The following is a 15,065-nucleotide window of genomic DNA, read 5'->3' on the forward strand; positions in this document are numbered from 1 at the left end:
AGGAGGTGAATAACATTCCTACATTTATATAAGCCAGGACACTGGAACCTAACAGATTAAAAATGCCTTTCAGAGTCATAAGTTCAATTTGAATTCTTCCTTGCTCAGTCTTTTCCCTGATATTTCTGGCATTGTGTTTGTCTCTAGATGTCAGAAGTAGAAATATCACAAGATAAATTGTGTCATTTTTTCAGCCAACTCAGATTTCTATGTTTTATTTACTGATACCTAAACTAATTTTTATTCCGGCATACCATGCACTGGCCTTCGCTGAAGTCCAATGTCATCTGAGCAATGTTACTCCCTTTATCACTCCCTGACTCTCATTAACCCAGACTTTTGTTGGGTCATGATTGAGAATATCTCACAATGCACTGGGCTGGATCAGGCAGAAGAGGGCAGGAACTATAACTCAGTGAGGTGTAAAATCCTAGCAAACATGAAATAACTGATCCAGTCTACCACAGCAACATATCTAACATGTTCTGATATATAAATAAATACCTACACACTACACAAATGCAAAGAGTCTGGAGTTCTTATCTTCAAAAAATCTGTATCAGCAATTTACGGTGAGTTAAAGCTATTAAGATAACAAGAGTGGCACAGTTAGGGATAATTAACTATGTCAGAAATCTGTTCCCACGTCTTTATTGGCTAGAGGAAAGGCTTGCAAAATGGTGGGGGAAGTAGGAAAGCAGTAAGATAAGAAGTCTAGACTATAAGGATACATAAATATGTTATGCAGTTCATCTATTGCTTCTAAGATTGGGCTTAAGTTCTGGATCCTCCCTTCATACAGCATATCACACGTAATTGGTACTATTTGAACACAGATATTATCTAACCATAAATTTCGTAAGAATCACATTAATGTTTTCTAAATGAAAAAACTTTCTATTTGTTATGCTTACTTGTTGTTTAAAGAGTGGGCCCTTGGGATCTAGCCAACCTTGCTGCTTCTAGCCTCTCCTGAACTTCAAAATAAGAAGAAATTTTATTTTTTCATGTTCACTGTTTCTAGTGTTACTAATAGGTGAAACCCAGCGGAGACAAAATGAGGCTCATGGTCTTAATGCCATGTATTGAAGACTGCAGTTCCTCTACTTGGCTGTGGTGTGTTTTGCTTGCAGAAAAAGCAATGGGTGGCTGTGCAATCAGTTTTGTTCCTAAAGCCATCTTTGTAGTGGTTTCATGAGCAATAGTCACTCATGAGAAGTAAGGCATCACTCTTCTTTTCATTGCTATCAGACAGATTTCTCCCTCCTCAGAAATAATCAGAGCCTTCTGGACATGTTTCTGTGCAAGAAGCTCTAGGTGGCCATGCTTGAGCATGCCAGATCAGATGACCTCCACAGATCCCTTTCGACCTTCAACTAGCTTTTGTCTCTGTGATTTGACTCCTTGCTTAGTCTCAGTCTTCACCTTCCACGGTGGTCTTGGAGATGCATTTCCATTTGAATGCAAAATTTTTACAACAGAGGATACCTGTGGAGTTCCTGCTGCCTCAGGAAAACCTGATCAGCCTGAAGTTTTCCCTTAAAAATACCTTGTTTCTTCTCATTATGAGGAAATACTTCACTGACTTCATCAATGAAATTGTATGCAATAGGTATAAACAGCATTGCTAGTATCTTACTGAAATCTTTTTGCCTCTTCCTGAATGCATACAATGGTTCTACATTATGCATCTCTGTCTTTCTCTAAGATTGCTCCTTACAGTGATGTCCCATTAAACTCTGACAGGCCCAGCTAATGCAACCAGGTCAATAGTTTTGGGAGCTATTTACATTACATCGGCTCACAAAGTTAAAGCTGATATTTGCACTGTGAGAAGAATATCAGTGCAACAATTCATTACCCATTAGGTATCCTCTTGGAGAATACTCAAGCTGGGACTTTGTGTCTTGCTCAGGCCATTTACAGTGTGAAAAACAATGAGAATAAAATCAAAATTAGACATTTAACAGGAAGGGAAAAAGAAGTTGTATCAACTGGAGAGAAAACTAGCCATGCTTGGCCAATTCTGGCCCTGTCTTGGCTCTTGGTTATGCTGTCGTATACTATCAAATTAGCAGTTAACAATATTCTCTCATCTGACCTTCTAGTTGTTGCATTGGTATTACTGCTCCACAGCTAGTTACAGGGCAGAAGTCCAGTCTGAAATTAAAATTTGACCTGAAGTGGGAACAGTTTGCATTGTTACTTCCCAAATGAATATTGAGAGCAACCACACAACCTGTCCAGACCACAGATATCTTCCTCTACAACATACCATGTAGAACAAACACTGAGCACCATGACTCAAACCCATGAGTTTTAAAAATCTTTGGTTTACTGACTGAATGAGAGAATAGGTGGGAGGAATTTCTACACACACTTGTCAAAAGGCTCTTGCTGCAAGAGCCTGAGCCCAAATATTCCATCACTCACCAATATCCATCCCTGTCTCTTAGCTCAGAATGTCCTCCTGAAGAATTTATGTTGGTGGTGATTTGGTCTAGCAACCCTGGCACGTGATGTTTTGTTTACTTGACATTTGGACAGAGGTGAGATGGCTGGGGCATTGGGGTTTCCTTTAGGGATTGGAAGGGTGGAGAGAGTGTTTTTTACATTTCTGGTTGACTGGCTGTTTTTTTTTTTTTGTGGAATGTGATATGTTGATGCTTTGTTTTTATTGGTACAGATTGTATTTTTAATGGATTGCAAGATGCCTAATGACTGGATAGATATCATTTACAGTGTCAAAATAAATACATGAACTAATTGTGTTCAGCATGCAAATTACTAGCTTTATGTTTTATAATCTGTAAAAGCTAGTGGTAATCTTCAGATTCTTGTGAATTTAGCCATATAATAGAACAATGAAAGAAATCTTTAATCTCATTGTCTGGAAATAAATAACTATAAAAATAAGTTCAAAGCCATGCATATGGAAAACAGGGCAGTTGGAAAGAAAACCTAGCTATCAAACTGCAAGATACTACCACATTTCACCAGGGAGGCTAGCGCACAGTGACCTTTTATACTGACTCAGTAACAATACAAGAAATCACAGCATAAAAAGTAAAACAATACATCAGCTTACTGAATTAAAACCAGGCATATTCAACGCTGGCCATATGGAATAGGCTAAAACTAGAAGACTAGAAAACTCAAGAGAGAATCTTAAGGGTAGAATCATAATGTGAGTGTCTATGAGATATTCAGGATTTAGTTTTGGTTGAATTTTTTCCACATTTAGGATAAAACGCAGAGGATCACAAGTTGGTGGAGTTAAGAACTAAAAAAAGGAGCAGTAAAGATAATTTGCTAGATATGGTCAAATGGGTACATTCGAAAGTTCATTTCAAGGCAGACAAATGCAAGCTTATATCAAGAATAAAAAATGTTAGTAATGAAAATAACTCCAGAGTCATTAAAGATAATAATTTGAACATGAACTTTTCCTGACACAGCACTGCAAATACAAACATAAGCATAAGAATGTTGAGTAGACACAGGAAATTGTTCTTACCACTGTATATTGCATTAGTAAAATAATTACTGAAATACATTTGTGGTGTCAGCAGCTCAAATAGTGATATTGCAAAGAGATCAGGAAATCTCCAAAGAGCACTTCCAAGTCACAAAAGCCTGTCTCACAGCAAGACTCTATTTATTCATCTATTTTAAAAAGATTCATGGTATATTTGACACTGATTTATAAAATTCTGCATGGAAGCAAAGTTTTTAGATGGTCACTAAAGCTAGCAAAAGATAATGAGATGAAATGCTTACACATTTAGAAGACAAATTCAAAATAGATGTAAGGCACAAACTTTAGCATTACTACTCAATAACCATTTGAAAAACTTAGCAGAACATATGTAGATGTTCCATTACTTTAGGGCCTTATACATGAACAGTATTTCTTCTCCCAAATGTGAAATAGAAAAAAATCATGCACTTGCAACATCAATTTATGTCTAAGGTTGTATGGTCACAATTACTGAAAAAGAGACTAGAAATTTGTAAAGTTCTTCCAAGTTACTTTTCCTTTGCAGAAGAGAAAAATAACTTCATTATTGCTCATTTTAAAATTATCCATGTTCAATTTTTCATCAAAATTTTCATTTGCAATTTTATTAATAAATTTAATTTTTAGTGAGAGGCACTGCATGTCTAGTGTTTGTAGAAACTGTAGAAAAAGATACTGAAAACTCAGAAACTGTTGATAACTTTCTTATGTCAAAAGATGCTAAGTCATCAACCTCCAGATGCTGAGCGCATTAATCACCTTTCTTTCAGAGCACATAGAACAATTACATCATTATAAAGCATGAAACAAGGGCAAGAGAAAGAATGCAAGTTATCACCCCAGGTAACCTGTTGAATCAAAGAGCCCACAGATGACTAAACTGCTGCTTAGTGGAAATGGATATGCAGGAACTAGGAGATTGTTTGGCAAGCTGAGTAGGTTTAGGATGTGGAAAGCCAGGGGAGAAAGCCAGGAGGAAAGAAGAGAAGGAGCTTAGACAGAGAGGTGCTTAGGACACTGGCTCTCTAGAAAACTAGGTTCAAAAATTGTAGGCAAGGATGCTGTTTGCCTTTCTTGTACTCAGAAAAACAGAATTTCGTGCATAAACAGGACTTTAAGTGTTAAAGAGTACAGCAGACAATAAAGTCCTAAAGATATGTTTCCAGCCAAAACAACACCCTAAAAATTAGCTGATCAGTTCAGACACAACAACATCAAAGTCCTGCAGGAAAAGACTTTATTGACAAACCAATGCTTTCAAAAGGAATAAAGGAAAAATATACTGATGAATTTTATTTTGGAATTTTTGAGCATGTGGTTACATGCTATACAACAGAGAAAACAGACCTGACTGGAAAGCTTACAGTTTACTGAAGAAGCCTCATCCCAAGAATTATAGAACATTTAGGATTGGAAAAGACCACTAAGATCATCTAGTCCAGCTGTCAACCCATCACCACCATGCCCACTGAACCATACCATTCAGTGCCACATCTACCTTTTTCTCGAACACTTTCAGGAATGGTGAATCTACCACCTCCCTGAGCAGCCTGTTCCAGAAAATGATTTGCACTTCTCACTGCAGGAGCCAGGAACACCTTATGCATCCACCTGTGCTGAAAGCAGTGGGCAGTAAGTACACTTATCTCTCCACAGGTGAAGTCCATGCTCACGGTGCCATAACTGATGCACTCTCTTTGTGACTGCCCCTTTCTGTGCTGGCTGGAAAGGTGCTAATGCCCCTAGCAGAGCACTATCACAAAAAGACATGGACTTACAATTGAGCTAGAACTACATTATTGGAGACTTTGGCGATTAGGATAGAAACTTCGCTTGGACACTGTATCCAAGAGGCAAGCCAATGTGGACAGAAGATTTCCAAGACGATATACTTTTGGCAATGTGCACTGTTTAACAGATGGACTGTTACATTTTGTTCTATTTGGAACATATTTAGCATGCATGACTTCCTTTCTTAAGTAATGAATTCTGATAATAAGGCACAAATTTCTGTGGGTCACAGTAGTAGCTATCGCTGTGCTTCATCCTTTTGACCAACCATTGTGAACAAGTTTTTACCATCACAATTATTTGAGAGCAATTAGCACCAAAGGGCTCGATGCAGTAAGGCTGAACAATTGTAAGAGCAAGGTCTTGCAGAGAACGTTCTGATGGAAGCTTTTCTTCACCTTCTACCAGGAGATATTGTTGTTCTGGGGTCCGTACTTCCTTATTTTATTCCATTTTTATTTTAGTCCTGCCAATGTACCAACACCAACACAACCCCAGGAATTCACATTACTCTTGAGATACAAATTTCTTGCAGAGACTCAAATCTTGAGCTCATTCCAGAATCTCTGTCTGCTGAAAAACTGAAGCTCATTCAGTCATTTATAACCCTCAGGGCTCCTTTTTAAAATAATACAAAGATTGGATGTCTATGTTTTGTAGGGGTAATTACAGGCCAGGACTAAACATCCGAGCTCAGTAATGTGGGTTTCAGATCCAAAATTACTTGGAAAACAGAACTTTCCCCAACTTCTCCCCCACTCCTTATTTGGACACTGAGAAATAATTTCCTCAGTAGTAGATTTTTACTCGGTGAAATCACATGTTTTCTCAAAAGTTTTTTTTTTTTCTCCAGATAATTATATTTGATAAGAAAAGGGAAGAAATAACAATGCCACATTCCTAAAGTGTAAACCAGAGCCAAATTCAAACTGCTGCTGTGTGGGGTCAGGGGCTTTTTCCAAGGACAACTGACCCTGCTGAGTTTGGACACGATCCAAGATCAACTCCCTAAACACCTGTTTAATTGCATATTTCAGTGTCTGAGGACTGGACGCAGATTGTTGAATTAGTTTTCTATTTGCATCCCACATGCATTACTGTTATTGTTTGACTTATAAAGAAGGATTAAAGTGCTTTTTTCACATAGATGGTCAGTCTGGAAGGGGATACTAATGTGAGCCACAAATGTGTACTCCTGCCTGGTATGAAAATTGCTCAACATGTGTCACAGGTTCTAGATCTCCTGCCAGCTATTGGAGCATTTCCGTAGCTAGCACACTTTTAACATTGCTCAAAGATAATAAACATCAGCTTAACTGTGAAAGGACTTTGCTCTCTGAGCACAGTTCCAGTCCTGCCTTTGTGGCTGAAGTTTGTAGGAGAGCAATTGATATAAAGTATATAGCAATGGGGACAGAAGGGTGGCACCATCTTTCTCTTTTGCTTAGAAAAGTGCATTGCATGATTCAGTCTCAGCATCATCTTGCACGACCATAGCTCCTCACTATCAGGAATTTCTAAGATCACAGCTGGTTGCATGGATTCCTCCCACGAAAACCTCTGCATGAAAGTACAGTCTGCATGTTAATTTTGGAATTGGAAATAAGCAAAACTAGTACTTTCAGTCGAGAGCTTTGCTTAAGCATCAGAAGCCCATGGATTGAGGTATAACTGTGCTCTCCGAAACCATGATTTCCCAATCAACATTCTGCCCAACTAATGAAATCCATGGTCAATGCATGTTATTTGGGAATCTCAGTTATTTTCATGTTGCACTTATTGCTATTCCAAGTAGCTGTGGTACAGCAGAACCAGAGTGACCTGAGTATCCTATAGAAGCAGGGTCAAGAATTGCTAGCATTCCAATTCCAGTGGCTACACTGCACCTGCTGAACTAAGAGGTACCAAGCTGCTGCTGCTCACATCAGTGGTTTCATCTTCATTGGCAGCAAACATCTTTTTCAGCTGTACAAATAGAATGTTACTGTTGTATTGTCCCTTTCTCAGAATGACCTATTTCTTACGATCATCTGCTACAATGAGATCTGCTCATATGGTGGTGAGAGCATTTACTGAGAATAATCCCAGCTGCTGGGAGGTTATGTAAGTGACACTTTGTATTGCAATGGAAGAGAAAGAGGAGTGCAATCCCAGCCAGCAAATACACAGGCGACTGAGACACGAAGGTGTACTTCTAGCAAAAGGTCCTTGCAGTCATCCTTTTGCTGCATTGCTTGAAATAATCTCATAGAAGTACCTCTAGAGAAGACTTGCAAAATTTCACAGAAGTAAAACCATTAACACTGAAGAAGTAATTTTTTCCTATGGCTAAATTGTATATTTTTTCTGCAGTTCTTTCAGATAGTTTTAAAAGACCATGTCAGAAGGAATATACTAGAAGTACAGGAGTTTAAAACTATTTATAAAGCTTTTAAACATATCTGTAAAATGCTATTGGCTTCTTCCAACAAATTCTTTTAAAGACTTTTCTGTTAGAGAACAGAGCATGAGAGAACTAAAAGAAGAGAACTGCTATTCCTGCTTACACTCCCCAGGGAGCTCTGAGAAATCACTAGCACAAATAGTCCAGCCAGCTGGTTTAGCCAATTGGTGGTCAGTTTACATTTCCTCTAATAAGTGAACTTCTTGAATGTACATTTTAACTGAGTCATTAAGAGCTCCTTTTCCAAATGTTTTGGCAGGCTGAAGAGGTCTGAGACTGTGAGCATACCACAATAACCAGTAAAGAGAACAGCCCTACTTATAATATAGCAGGAGAAATGGATCCAAATGGAGTCAGAAATTAAAGTCACAATGAAAACACAGAGATGCAAATCTCCACCTATGGGGCAGGCAGAATCTTTTAGTGAAAGGATTGTGTTTTTTTCCATCAAAATGCATCTTCTTCTGACATACAACATGGCAAAAGCTTTAACCACCACTCAAGCATGCTGTGCAGGCAGCTGTGAAAGTTAAATATTGCAGACCTGAAAATGCAAGGGATCTCCATTATGGGGAACACGAGTAGTGATAAGAAATTGATCTCTAATTGAGCTCACACAAAACTTCAGCATTCATCACCATCATCTCATCTGGGAATGGACTGGATTCAAAGCAGTTTGGCTTGGCAACACAAGGGGACTCGATGAAAGTGACATTGCTGTAGATCGTCTCATGTCACCTAACCTATTTGAGTTAAAAGCACACACACCAAAGACTGTATTTTGTCTTTCTTGAGAAATCAAAGACTTTGCCCCCCTGAACCTAGCTGACCAAATCATGGAAAAAAACCTGGCCATACCATGAGTACTAACAGAACGTGCCCATGGACAGCGGAGAGGTTTTGTCTTGGCTATAGGAGCTCTGCAGAGCTGATTGATTATACCTGACTACCTGACTCAAGTCACACAGCTGTCTGCCCAAACTCAGACATGAGCTGTGCAGGCAGTTTGAACCTGTGAACGACTTAGGATGGGAAAGCTTCACATCTTGGCCCACAGCAGCAGTCCTTGCCAGTTGCTCTAGGAGAAAGCATGATTGACTACGAAAAAAGTGTTGTGATTGGCACTAAGGAAGTTGAGCAGCTTATCAGGAGAGAAATTTGTTTTACATATTTCATCCGAATTTCAAATCTGTCCATGTGACAGCATGCTTTATAACAATCTCAAAAGTATTGCAAAGCCGAGGTAATTCTTGTATAAATGTTAAGGCCTTTTGGGCTCTTTTGTAAGCAAAGATTGGGTAGTGGACAAAAGCCAGTGGAGAATAAAAATCCTTGAGAATTATCCTATGCAAATACTGGCTTTCAAGCTCAGACAGCTGTGTTCTCATTACTGTTAATAGCAAAGAGCTATGCATGTTGGGCAACATTCCCTTTGAGTGTATACATAGCAAGTAATCTATTTATTTATTTCTGTAGTGGTGATCATTGGAAAATGCCTATAATCCCTGCTCAAGTAACTGGCTTTAACTTAGATTTGGCTGTTTTATAGTGATTGAGCCACATTTGCTTGGAATTCTTCCTTGCAATGTTCCAAATTTGCTGCTGTCCAACTGGGTTGCAATTCTTCCCAGATAAGTGAAAATTGTGTGGATATGGGAGGTTTGGTTTCCTCTAGTTAGTGTGTGATGTGGATGTCTACTGGCAGTTCTCCTGCCTTCCTTACTCTCTGTTCATGGCTCCCTAGAAAAGGATGTTTCATCTGAAAGAGCTTTTTCCCTTCCTCTGTTTTTAATTTCATTCAATTACTTTCAAAACATAAACTAGTACAGAAATTTTCGACATCTGTGCAATCTCAGGAAAAGGGCTCAAAGCAGATGTGCCCAGCTATTAGGATTCATCAGTCAATAAATTGAAGAAGGTATGGGCAGATACTCTTCCTCTCTAATGATTTTGCCACAAATCCAATGTGTTGATCTGGATGGCCTTGACTGAATTTGCACTCAGTGAAATGAAGGATTCACTTTGCTGAGATAAAGCCCTTCTCTTCTGATTATTCCTTGTACTTCACTCTACCATCTTCCATTCAAAGACCTTACGTCAGTTTAAGATCAGTGCAAGAGCTCAAAGTCTCTTCTAAATCAATGCTAAAACTCAAAGAGAGTTTGAGGCACAGATAAACTAAAGGCTACATCCAATATCAGGCATAGGCTCCTGCACTTCAGGCACTGAAGTCACAGAATTGCATAAGACTTATCAGGGTGACCTAAAGAAGCCATCTGGCCCAAGTTTCCTTTTAATTCAGGAGCAGTTCAATCAGGCTGCTCAGGGCCTTCTCCAGCTAAGTTTTCAGTTTCCCCAAGGATACAGCCTTTAGCCACAAGCTTTATGAGCCTCTCTTCCAGTGACTGACCATCTGCACAGTGATGATGCTTCCCCTTACATATCAAAAGAATCTCCTGTATTGCAAATTTTGCCCATTCATGTTCACATGCACTTTTGAGATAAATCTGGCTTTCTCCACACCTCGCATTAGACAATAGAAAATAGCAAGAAGCAATATCCCCTTTCCAGCCTTACCTTCTCAAAGCAAACCCACCCCAGAACCCCGAGAAGACTCACAGCTTCACATAAGCATCTTAATTTAGCCAGGATGCAGTGCTACATTCTTTTTTATTTTTACCACGACCAAAGCTTTATCTCTAAAAACCCAAATTCTACTATCAACTGAAGTCAAAGTTAATTTTCCACAAGTTTTTGCTTCCAGCAAATTCTAGTGAACTTCTGATTTGATCTTAATATACATATATTTAACTTTGATGTCATAACGCTTGTACCCAGATTAGTTGTAAACCTTGTTATCAGTGTGGTTCACTTTGGCAATATTTTGTGAACCTCTGCTTAAACTACTGGAAACTGTTAAGGTGGTCTCCCACCAAATGAACTATTTCATTGGATGTACTCACACAGATCTGAATGCTTTTGTCCCCAATGCTCAAAGGCTAGTCCAACCTCTTTGCCCAGAATTCAGAAATGTCCAACTAGCCCTAAGGGCCGAACGTGTGGCTGATCATATCACAGATATCACAGGATGTCCCATCAGCTCTCACAGACCCCATGAAAGCTCAGAAAGATGCGTGTTCACACTGGACTTTCTCAAGCCAAAATGGTTCAATTCCAAGTGGCCTGGCCTGAAAAAACATGTTCTTTTCATATATTTTTTTTTAAATGAAGTAAATAAATAAACAAAAAAGTCAATGTTCTCAACCAGCTGGAACATTTAAAGTCTGTGGTTATTCCTGGAGCAAATTTCTCCTCTTACTCTGAGTTTCCCATCATGTGGACCTGCTCCAGCAAAAAGCTAAATCGTATTTTTTCCTTTATCGTAATACTTTCCCTTTATTAGCCACTTATTGCTAAAAGGCATGTTTTAGAGGGCCCAACCTTCAGCACAGACCATGTCTAGAAGTTGCTTGTGCAATTAGAGTTTTACTATTTGCAGTATTTCTTATCATTTCTAATCATATACAGCAGACTGCACTTAATTCAGCATTTCAAGGTCTTCTCTGAGTCAGAAGGAATGATCTCGCAATGGATCTTGCATTTCTGAAACAGTTTTATGTCCCAAGCGTCTAGAGGTGAGCTTGAGATTTTAGTGGAGTAGTGTGTGATGGTATTTTATATCTTGTAATGACAGACATTCTCATCAGCTTCAGAACATACTTATTTCACTTAGAATTTTGCCCCAAAATGCATCTTCACTGACTGCATAATATAAAACAGCTTTGTACTACAGCTTCAAATAGAACTTCTTCATGGGGAAGAATACCTCTTCCTAAAGCTACAATCATTAGACAAGACTGCATGAAACCAACAGTTAGCTATCAGTATGGGCTGTCCCATCACAGAGTCAGCTCTGCTTTTGGTTAAAATAATTTCAATCTGCTTCTGGATTAAACTCCAAATACAATACTTAGTGATTTGCTGGCAGCAAGTGTAGTATATGATGCTGTGCTCTGCCTTTGAAATAAATGAGAGATCCAAAACTGCTCCAGTCTATGCCTGGTTTGGGATTCCCCAAAGGGGTTGCAATAGCAGGAAACCAGCAGCATGCTTCAGCTTTTGGACGGCACCTCCTCTCCCTGGCCTGGCTCCTGCTCCAGGAGTAAGGAGTGGCAGTCTGGCAAACAGACCTTGCACTGCTCCAAGATCCCTCCTTCGGAAGGAGAGCCCTACACTGCTCATCTAAGCTATCGCAGTTTTGCATTCCTTCACCACAGTGACAATAACTGCTTTTTAATGGGTGGAGGCTGTTACCCATGTTAATGAATTTTACAGTGCTAGATAAAGCTAAGAGTTTTCTTCTGCTCCTCCATACACACTGGAAGCTGGAAATATGTCAAAAATACAACATAAATTTATCCATTAATATCTGTCCCACCCTCAAATGTTCAAGACTCTTTTCTCGCTGACTTTTTTTTTTTCCAGGCAGTATTTAAATCTTTTTCCTGATACATTTAGTACTACTCTACCACCATAACATACTGTACGTCTGTGCAACCTGACACATCACACTGTCCTAAGGGATTTTACTATGTTCAGTCTAAAAATAATTTTCCCTCACTTTAGCAAATTATACCTTACCTAGGAATAAGCACTTTTGTACCGCCCACCATAAACAACTGTTTCTCTAACATTTGCAGGTCCACCTTACCCTCAGCTTTATAATACACTTAACGATCTAAATCAAAATGACCATCTTTAGTGCTCCTCAACTGCTCTATATTGAGATGTCCATAAACTTATCTACATTTATCTGGTAGCAAAGTATTTACACTTAATGTCAATAGATAGGGTAGTTCTCAGCAGAAATGTTTCAAAGAACTACTCCCTCTGTGTTCTGAGATGAGAAGTCTTAGTAACACCGAGAAACTGCTCAACGTTAACTGCTCTCAGTATTATTGCTTTCTACTTTTCCTCTTCCACCAGAGAGCCATGAGTTAGATTATCTTTTCATCCACTGCTCGGTTTCCAGTCCCTTAATTTCCTGACCACAACTGTAGCTTTTCTGAACTCTTGTGTATTCAGTCTTCCTGTTCTCTTGTCACCTACAGGTATGTAAAGCTTATACCACAAAACCAGTTAATGCCTTTGATCCAACCAGCACTTTGCTGGCTCAACAGCTAAGGTTTCATTTGTGCAGTAGAGTATGGGTTCTTTTTGACACTGCATTTTTGTGAGGCTCCCCTCGCCCCCTCCTCCTAGGCTCTCTCTGTTTAGCTGAAGAATCTCTTGCACTTCCAGCTTCTGAACACCTCACAGAGATTAGCAGATTTATTCTCAGTGTAGTGGCATGTTAGTGATGTAGAGATGAGCCACAGAAAAACTAAGGAAATTTTTCAGAAAGCATTATGCTTTTGTACATACTGCACTGCTAGGCACCCAAATGAAGACATAGTATGCACCCTGATTTTCAGAAAGTGCTGAATGCTTCTGCCTGAGTTTCCAGCTGGATACTCAGATACTGAATTCCTCAGACAAATGGTTAAAAATGAAAGCAATATTGAGTAAAAAAATGAGAGGTTGTACTAGCAGCCAGTGGCAAAGGGCTGCAGGACAAACCAAAGGATGTTTACATGTTAAACTTCCACTAAGAATGGGGGTCGGTGAGAGCAAGGGCCCTAGAAAAGCTTTGAGAACCCAAGTGTTCCTTCCAGCTCTCTCATGACCTATACTACCAACCTACCAACTGGAGCATCTTCATCCTCATACTGCAGCACAGCCTTATGCCACTGGGCACCTGTAAACATAACTCATGGCTGAGATGAACTAAAAGCAGAGAGGGTTGTGCTGGTGTTAGAACTGAAGATGGACTTCAGTGGATTTTGTCATCCTCAATGGGCTGAACTGGACCAGTGATGTGTAACTCCCATTCATCTCCTGGTAGCTTTATTTTCTTTGAGAAATCCTCTTATTTCATTGAAGTACTAAAATGGGAAGCCAGTCAATTGGCAGATGAAGTGGTCAGAACATGCTAAACTCCACACACTGTCCAGCATGCACTTATATTTCTGCATGGCACCTCTGCCATGGGTCCAGCGTCCACAGGACAAGACAAGGGAACAGTGCCAGCAAATTACCTCTGCCTATACCGTCTGGCAAAACGTACTGCCCATGTGGCTGATTTATACTGGTAAAGGAGCCAATTCATATTTTCTATATATTTTGGCTTAACATCTTGATTGTGACATACAGCCATGGCCAATTTCAGGTTGGAACTGAGAATAAAGAAACAAAGCTCACCCAAAAAATATAAGCGAGAGGCCAAGACAAACGGTGACTTTTAAGTCATTGAGAACACTGCCATCTCTAGGTACTGTGGGTGCTGCAAATACATGCAGAGATTAACGTGGGCCCAAGCAGAGCACTCGTGCTATTAACAGCACTGAAAATAAATAAGCCTTCCTGTTAAGGAAAGTCACTCAATTCTATCATTCAGCACTGAACGCTGCACATCATTCCCCAGGGATGTAAAGAAGGAAGCACTCACACAACCCTGAGGCTCCCAGCAGAATGTTATGCATGGACCATCACCCACAGCCAAAATAGACACTACAGCTAAGCAAGAGGAGTGCAAGCCACAAAGCCAACAGACTGAGGAAGGGTACTTGTGAAGTCTGTCGATCTTCCAGCACTGTTAAGTGACTCATTTTCTTTTAAGTCCTGTAATTGTGGGCCAGTTTGGCATGACAGCTATCCCACAAAAGAAAACTCTCAATGTGCTCCAAAGCAGACAGAGCTAATCGGTACATTGTGGCTGTAACTGATCTGGCACTGCTGGAATCTCTGGAAGTTAAGACAAAATAATGGCAAGGCAGCCACAAGACCCCACATATCAACCCTCTTTCAGTACTGAGTCTAAGGAACCACATGGGATTGGAGCCCTGTGCTGGCCAGCACATGCCTGAGGACATGGCAGGCTGGGCACAAGTACTGCTCCTCTGAAATGAATCACATGCAACATCTTGCCAATGAGCTCTTGCTGACAGCTGAAGTCTGTGTATTATCTGGCTTAAAGCCCAGTTGACCAATAACCCCTCAGTTCAGAGACCAAGCTTAAGCAAAGCCATTAATCCAGCTGCAACCCTGTGAATAAGTTAAATCTCTTGGATTCTCTTTCCCTCTGCAGTCTTCAGTGCAAGTGAGATGAGATTCCTGTGTTCTTGCTGCCTTGTCACCAAAGATATCATGCACCTCCAAGGAAAAGAGAAAGCAGGAGCATATCATGAAATAGAGCAGACAGTCTACAGAGAT

At 39.8% G+C, this 15,065-nt stretch overlaps 1 protein-coding gene across 1 annotated transcript in view; it reads right to left on the reverse strand.

The window, feature by feature from the left end:
• FBLN5 (fibulin 5) overlaps window positions 1-15,065 on the reverse strand; it is a 44,485-nt gene that overhangs the window by 17,022 nt on the left and 12,398 nt on the right. The window lies entirely within an intron of this gene.

Source organism: Lagopus muta, chromosome 6 (genome assembly GCF_023343835.1).
Source record: "Lagopus muta isolate bLagMut1 chromosome 6, bLagMut1 primary, whole genome shotgun sequence".
Lineage (NCBI taxonomy): Eukaryota > Metazoa > Chordata > Aves > Galliformes > Phasianidae > Lagopus > Lagopus muta.